The 8,443-nt window shown below is 41.3% G+C and overlaps 1 long non-coding RNA gene across 3 annotated transcripts in view; it reads left to right on the forward strand.

Moving 5' to 3' along the window:
* Positions 1 to 1,526: 1,526 nt before the first annotated feature.
* Positions 1,527 to 8,443, forward strand: part of LOC149308998 (uncharacterized) — a 50,816-nt gene continuing 43,899 nt past the window's right edge. For 2 of the 3 annotated variants that reach the window (XR_016281874.1, XR_016281875.1), the window contains exons 1-2: positions 1,527 to 1,795; positions 2,330 to 2,600. This is a non-coding gene — a long non-coding RNA (uncharacterized LOC149308998). Of the gene's footprint in view, positions 1,796 to 2,329; positions 7,080 to 8,443 lie in introns of those variants that run through there. The other variant, XR_016281873.1, reaches the window with a different exon arrangement.

Raw genomic sequence — 8,443 nt, forward strand, 5'->3', positions numbered from 1 at the left:
ATTTTCTCCTTACTATGATCCTAATTAAATTTGGGATCACAAAATGCCAGTTCTTCTCTATGCTTCTTATTTATATTTCCAAAATTTTGTCTTATGTTTATATTAAGAGCAGGGGAGGGGGGATATGCTAGAAATTGAGTTCACCTGAATCAACATGGTCTAAGTCTTTGTATGAGCTGAATTGGCTTTAGCCTGTTGATAAAGTAGACTCATTTAATACATTATTCAATGGCAAATCAGTGTGTAGATAAATTTAATGGATTCAGTGGATACGTTAGTCAGTACTATACAAGAATTTAGGCCAGGATCTGTTTAGGCTAAGCTTTTTAAGTCTTTGAGTGTGACCCCAGTTGAGAGTGCCTGCCTGCTTTCTAAGGAACAGCCAAGGTAAGTATGGAGAAGCTCCATTCCTGAGGTTTGGCACTAGGTGTTAAACTGTCATATATTTGATTGATCTGCCTTTCTCCTGGTATGGGACTCATGGCGCCCACAGCAAATTCTAGCATCATGTTTGTGTGGAATAGTTGTAGTCTGCTTCAGTGGATAACTACCCACACAATTAAGTCACAAATCTCCAAAGCATTATAAAGTTATTTCACTAGTTATTTCTATACCTTACCGTTTTCAGTGAATTCAAGATGGCATACATCTTTCTTCCCAATTTCTCCTACCACAACCTTGCAAGGTAGAGAGTTTGGCCAAAGTCACCCAAATAATTTTATAGCTTAGGGTCAACCCAAACCTGGATTGCCTGCATCCCACTCAAACAATTCAATCACTATATCACACTGACTTAATATTCTCTGAATTGCATCTAGGATTTGCATCCAATTCCACATGCTGGAGCAAACAGACACCTTTGTTTTCCTTCCAACTTAAACACACACAAAAAAATGAAAAGGCTAAAAATCCATATTGATATCTTTTACAGTGGACCTTTGGTATCTGCTGGGGTTTGGTTTCAGGACTCCCTGTGGATACCAAAATCTGTGGATGCTCAAGTCCCATTAAATACAGTGGCACAATAAAATGGTATTCTTTGTCTAAAATGGCAAAATCAAGGTTTGAGTTTTGGAATGCACACACACACATTAATGTTTCCAAGCCATGGATGCTTGAATCTGTAGATAAAGAAATTGTGTATATGGAGGGCTGACCATATTAGGACAACTCAAAGGTCATAAAATATGGTGCACGCTTTTCAGATTACTCGGATCTCTTCACTAGGGAAAAATGGTGAATAAAGAAAACGCACTGGAGAGGAGGATGGCTGGTGTTACAGCCATGAAGCCCTTGGCTGCTTTGCTGACATCCCCCATCTTTCCCATTGCCTTCCTCTTTTCTTCAGCTGTTTGCCCTGAAGAAAAATAAGACTGTTGTGTTTCATCTGGAAGCATCTTTCCAGTCTATTAAGATGCTGCTGCTGCTGTGTGTGCGCACACACACACACCACTGCGTGTAATAACCTCCCTCCTTCCTTCCTTCCCTCCCTCCCTCTCTGCACCATCTGTCATTCTCGCTCTCTTCCAGCCTCTGCTTCCAGGCGCTGTCCCCATTCCCCCTTCCTCCCCATCATCACCATCATGCTGGACATATTCATTCTCATGTTTTTTGCCATTATAGGCCTGGTGGTCTTGTCCTACATCATCTACATGTTGTAGCATCTCCAGCCGCACCACTGCCAGCACCCTATGGAAGACAGCTAAGCAAAGAGAAAGGTTTTTCCCCTCGCCGTTTGACGCAGCACAGTGTTGAAGGTTGGGATTCCCAAGACTCCTTGTTGGCAGACTAACTGGTATTTAAAACCCACACATTGTGTGCTTGTTAAGTTTGATTTTGTGGGGGTGGGGTGGGGGTTTAAACTGTATAAAGGCAGAAATAGGGATTGTGTTTTTTTCAAGCTCTCTGTCTTTAGTAGCTACTTGCAATCTTTCTTAAACAGCAAGCTGCAGCTTTTGCCTTTTTACTCAGCAGAACATATTTGAAAAATAAATAATGATGTGATTATGAAAATGTTTAGGCTGTTACTATGACTTCCTTTCTTTTTCTTGCTTCCTTTTATAGAGTCCTATATACTGGTTTAGAATTATGCTGGGTTTTTTTTTATTATGTTTGGGACCAAAAGAAAGTACAATGGTATATTATGGTTGATACCTTCTGTAGCTTTTATTCTATGAACTAGATGGGTGGGAAAGTGCCTTGCTTTAGCAATTGTTTGTGCAGTGTATATCCTCTGCCAATTCTCGACATTTTTAGTTAGCTCTCCACATTTTTTCCTCCCCTTCTCCTTCTCCTTCTGTCTTACAATGTGGATTTTTTCCCCCTGCAGAAATGGGAGACCCCACCCTGGTTTAGAGTCATGTTTGCATCTCAGCAGCATAGTGCCACAGACCGACTCCAGATCATTCTAGAGAAAGGTTAACCCTTTGCAAAGATTAGCCGTAAAGAGAAGAATGATTCAGCAGGATGCCTTGAAGTAGCAGCTCATGCTTTCAAAAGACCTGAACTGGGAATGCATTAGAAGAACTGGTTAGTGACAAGGAAGGAGATGGACAAGGACAGATGAAAATACCTGCAATAGAACAAGATGGATCTAAGTGGTGAGAGGAAGCTATTGCCTCTGCTGTCCTGGGGTGCAAACAAGTTTGATTTTTCTTTATGTCTTAGATACACAACTGCTGAGTGGAGAAAATATTTCCCCCCGGCTATTTTTAAGTTCAAGATCATAGAACATTGGTAAAGGCCCAATGGAAGAGAGAAAAGAAACAGACTGATAACCAACTGTACCTTTCTTAATGTTTGCCACTCTGAAGTATCAGCACAGACAGTGTTGTTTGGTTGTAGTAGGTTCTGGAAAAGCTTGCTGGGAAGTAAATGGGGGCAGTGGGAACTCATTGGTGTATTCGAAATCCCATACCTTTTCCAGTGTAAATTTGTGTATTAAACACTGTGCATCTTTGTGCTCTTTCTGCTCTTCTATAGTTCAGAATATTTATTTTTGCTTTTTTTAAAAAAGAAGCTTTTTCAGTAATATTTTTCTATATTGTTTCTTTCCTCTCAGCATATTCCAAGCAGAGTAAAAATATTGTACAGGGACCCAAAGGCTCCTGAAAAAAATGGGAAAGTGAGGTTTGATTGGACTGATGGGATAGTTTGGGATACTGTTCCCCCCCAATTGTAGCAGGGTTGTAATTGTTATCAACATAAGACGATGTGATGTTTCATGGGGAAACTTGCCTGAAAATGCTTGTGTTATGCTTTCAGAGCTGACCAAGTACAGTGGGCCCTTTCTATCTGCTGGGGTTTGCTTCCAGGAACCCCACATGGATACCAAAATCTATGTCCCATTATATACAATGGGGTAGTAAAATGGTATCCCTTAAATAAAATGGCAAAATTCAGGTTTGATTTTGGGGATGAAAAAATACGTATTTTCAAGCCGAGGATAGTTGAATCCGTGGATATGGAGGATGGACTGTATCAGACTTTAGCACAATTACTAAAACAGAGGGGGAAAAACCCTGATCTTGGAGAGAAATCACTTTTTTTGTGACTTACTTCTGTGTTGAGGGAGAGAAACCTTACTATCTCTTCAAAAGATGAGCCGCAGGTCTTTCTTTAGTTATTAACAGAAAACCCAGCTGTCTTAATTCTCTGCTGTTACTGCTCCAGCAGAAAGGATGAAAAGGGAATGTTTGGGGCATCTCTAGGGGTGGATAAAGTACCCCATTAGCCACCCTTAGAAAGAGGAAGGCATATAGATTTGGGGCTGACATAGTTATTTTCTCTTCTGTTGAATCTATGGGATTGATAGATTAATTTTTTTGAGGGGAGAGAGAAAACGGTAGTGGGGAGGAAAGGGAGTGCCGGAGAGAAGCCACCCTTTACATTTTGCCTTGGTTGATGGAAACCTGGCAGGCTTTAGGAAGCAGCACAGTTCATCTGCCACGAACCCTCTTCTCCACCCCCAGAGGAGGACTGTGTCCATTTTTAGTCTCAGCTGAATGTTAACAGTACAAAGTCCCACGCTAAGACAGGAATGGGCAAAACATTCCTCTCCAGATGTTGGATAGCAACTCTCAGCAGCCGTAGCCAGTGGTAAGGAATCCTTGGAGTGCAGGTTGAGTCCAAGAACATCTGGAGGGCTGAACTTGGCTTACCCTGCTCAACAGCCAGATTTTCTTGGAATATATTTCTAACCAAGACCTTTGCATCTCTTTCTCTCACCTACAGTAGTTTTTGAAGGATTTGGAGTCGTGTGGCATAATTTCATTTAAATTTCAGAGTGCTGTCTTTTCTTGAGTTTATGTTTTAAAAAATAAATCAAAACAAACGCATTGCCCTAGAGCTTTCTTCTCCAACCTGGCACCATCCAGATATGGTGGACTATGCTTCATATCTCCTACAGCCAATAGGGTAATTGTGGATGAGGGGAGCTGCAGTCCAGTAGAACTCAGTTGGCCATGAACCTCACTTGGTGAATTTGAGCGTGTTACTATTTCCCAGCTTAACATGCCTCACAAGGTGGTTGTGTGAGGACAGGATTGTGGAGAGCACCAGATATACCACTTTCAGCTCCTTAGTGGAAAGGCAAGATAGATAGGAGTTGCAGTTCAACATTATCAAGGTGGCCACAGTTCCTCCCCCTGTGCCCACCTTTTCTGTAAACTGAGAACAGTTCTATCACATCACCAAGCATCCATGAGGAAATCCAATGAGCGTTCAGTCATTCTCCTAATGTGTAGAAACTACTCACAACAAAAACTGTATTAACTGTTTTTAAGGGGGAGTTGTAATAAAGAAAAGCAAGATTAGACTCAGAAGAAGGAGGAGTAGAGGAAGGTACATCAACAATCTTTGCTATGCGGATGACACCATGCTACTAGTGGAAAACATCTCAGTTCTGGGAAAATTGCTAAGGAAAGTCAAGGAGGAAAGTGGAAAGGCAGGCTTAATGCCGCACATAAAGAAAACAGAAATAATGACCATGGATCATTGATAAGAATGGTGATTGCAGCCAAGAAATAAGATGGCTAGGAATGGGAAGGGCAATGATGAAAGGACTGGAAAAGACGATACACAATTGAGCACCAAAAAAAACATTGTATTCCCCATCACCCTGCAAGGATGTGAGAGCTGGGCAGTGGAAAAAGCAGATAAGAATCAACGCATTTGAGATGTGGTGCTGGAGAAGAGTGCTGAGGATATCAGAACAAACAAATGGGTCCTAGAACAGATCAAGCCTGAACTCTCCCTGGAAAGGAAGATGAAAAGACTGAGGCTGTTGTATGGGAAGGCATGACTCACTGGAAAAGACAATAATTCTAGGAAAGGGTGAGAGCAGTAGATAGAGAAGAAGACCACACACCAGATGGCTAGATACAGTTAGGGAGGTTACAAACATGAATATGTGCAACCTGATCAGAGCAGGGGATGATAGGGATTCTAGGAGATGTCTCTTCCACAGGGTCGCCATTAGTCGGGGCTCATTTGAGGGCAGTTAACAAATGATACTACATCTCATAAGGTTGCTGGAAACATTGTAGAAAACACAAACAAAAATTATACCATAAGTAGAGCAACTCCAATATTTTGGGTTCTGATGTTGGTGAGGTACTAATTCATTTTTCTCTGTGCCTCTTGATATAGAGTCTGGGGTCTTCCAATGAAGCTAAAGGGTGGGTGATTCGGGACAGAAAAAGAAGTCATGCTTTGTTTCATATACCACAAACTCAAATATTACAAACCACCAAGGAATATTTCATAAATGGAAGGAAGCCAAATTTGGGCAAGTGCTATACCACTGAAATGCCTCACTTTGTTTGGAGAATTGGGGTTGACAACAATAAAACAGAATCACACAATTGGAAGGGATCCAAAGGCTATTAGTACATCTTCCCAACTCAAAGACATCTATACAGAGGACTCTTTGGTATCCGTTGGGGTTTGGTTCCAGGATTCCCTACTGATAATAAAATCCATGGATTTTCAAGTCCCATTAAATACAATGGACAGTAGTAATATGGTGAGCTTTATATAAAATGGCAGAATCAAGGTTTGCTTTTAATATAATATTTTCATGCCATGAAGGCTTGAATCTGTGGATAAAGAATCCATGGACATGGAGGGCCAATTGCATGTCTATATAGAAAAAAGTGTGACTGTGACACAAGAAGCAGATGTTCTGGAGGAACATGCTTTAAGAGTGTCAAAGGGCCCATGTCAAGCCATGCAGAGTGGGAAAGCCAGCTCATCTCCAACCAGTCAGAACCCAAACAAAAACTAAGGTTAAGACCTGCAATTCCACTGAATTAAAAAAAATAAGTTCAGTTTGTTCACCCACAATTTTGTATGTGGTTCAAAAATTGGAAATTAGACTTCACCTTCAAATGCGATATTACCTTTGTAGGGAGTGTGGGCATGAATCAAACCTTTCTGGGGGTGTGGGGCAGAGGAAAGGTTGGGAGCCACTGAACTAGACAGAAGAGCAGTTGCTTCAAGGAAATGTATTTTATTTGTAATTAAAGGACAGCAACATTCATTTATTTAAGCAAGAACAGGTTCAGAATTACACAGAAATGTGGATTTCTGTGTAATTTGACAAAATAATCTTCCTGGGGTACTATACACCTTGAATTGAATCGTTTGGGGAGGGATTAAATGTTGCTCTGCCTTTGGCAGCAAAATATAGTGGGCCAAATTACCTAAACAAATTATCTGAAGGGAACCCATACTGCCTTAAATCTGACGTGTTCTTTTCCACTAGAATAAAGCTGAGCATTCTTGTTTTAATTTTCCTGCCACTGAACTGAATCAGATAGTTACTAAGATCTTTTCAGTTATTTTGTTTAACACAGATACCACATTTACAGTTTTCCAACCAAGTCACCACCTTGCCCCATCAGGGACATAAAGATTGTTCTACCTGCCTCTTAGCAAATGACTGTCATGCACTATCTCAATACTTCCTTTTTATTTTATGTATGTTTGTTGCAATATCTGTGCAGCTCTGAACCCCACATGTCTTTGTGCGTTCCTTGAATACTGACACTGCACATTAAAACAAAGGGTCTAGTGAATGTTCATGTTTCTGTATTTTTGTTCAATGCCATGTTCTATAAGTAAAAAATGTTTTGAAGATAAGATTATTTCTTTATTTATAAATTTTATTTATAATTTTAGGCTGCATCAATAGAAGTATAGTGTCTAGATCAAGGGAAGTAATAGTGCCACTGTATTCTGCTCTGGTCAGGCCCCACCTGGAATACTGTGTCCAGTTCTGGGCGCCACAATTCAAAAAGGACATTGAGAAACTGGAGCATGTCCAAAGGAGGGTGACAAAAATGGTGAAGGGTCTGGAAACCATGCCCTATGAGGAACGACTTAGGGAGCTGGGTATGTTTAGCCTGGAGAAAAGAAGGTTAAGAGGTGATATGATAGCCCTGTTTAAATATTTGAAAGGATGTCATATTGAGGAGGGAGCAAGCTTGTTTTCTGCTGCTCCAGAGACTAGAACACAGAGCAAAGCAAGCTAAAGGAAAAGAGATTCCACCTCTACATTAGGAGGAACTTTCTGACAGTAAGAGCTGTTTGACAGTGGAACAAACTCCCTTGGAGTGTGGTGGAATCTCCTTCCTTAGAGCTTTTTATACAGCGGCTGGATGGCCATCTGTCAGGGATGCTTTGATTGAGATTTCCTGCATGGCAAAGGGTTGGACTGGATGGTCCTTGTGGTCTCATCCAACTCTAGGAGTCTATGGTGCATTACAGACCGCCCTAAAGTGGGCAGTCTGCCTCCGCTGTCATTAGCTATGCTGAGAAGGCCCGGCGGCCAGGCCGAAATGGCGCTCCTTTTTGGCCCCCCGGAAGTGGCGCCGTGAAACGCAAGGCATGTACTCATGGCGTCACTTCCACCGCGCCACATCCGGACATTGTGCGTCCAAGACATAAATATGGCGCCGCCCGTGTGGACAGGCACTGCCATTTACTACGCACTCCACACGTCCTAGGAACAGGGCCAGTTAGGAAGGTGAGACCCTTCCTAACCCTAGCACGCCCCTTCCTGACCCTAGGACGCGCGGACCACGTAGTAAATGGCGGTGTGTAACGCACCAATGATTCTATATTTAATACATTTAGAATATATTTCTGTATTTAATATATTGTTTCAACGTCACCGAGACTCAAATAAATTGTAAGTGAGCAGTAATTTAAAGTCAGAAATATATTATGGAGGTGTTTTGAGTTTTCAAAGGAAAAGAGTCTCTCCACCCCCAGGTTATATATGTTCAAAAGTATAGCAACTCTTAACGTCACCAAATAAAGTTGCCAGAGTCCGTAACAATTTCAGAGTGCATTTTACTATGTCCTTGTTAAGAGACACTCACCCAAAAGTAATACAAGACACAAGAATGGGATTTCTATATTTTAATTAATTAAACAG

The sequence above is a fragment of the Sceloporus occidentalis genome, unplaced genomic scaffold, assembly GCF_023333645.1.
Source record: "Sceloporus occidentalis isolate IW3139 unplaced genomic scaffold, rSceOcc1.0.p SCAF_7, whole genome shotgun sequence".
NCBI classification, from domain to species: Eukaryota; Metazoa; Chordata; class Lepidosauria; order Squamata; family Phrynosomatidae; genus Sceloporus; species Sceloporus occidentalis.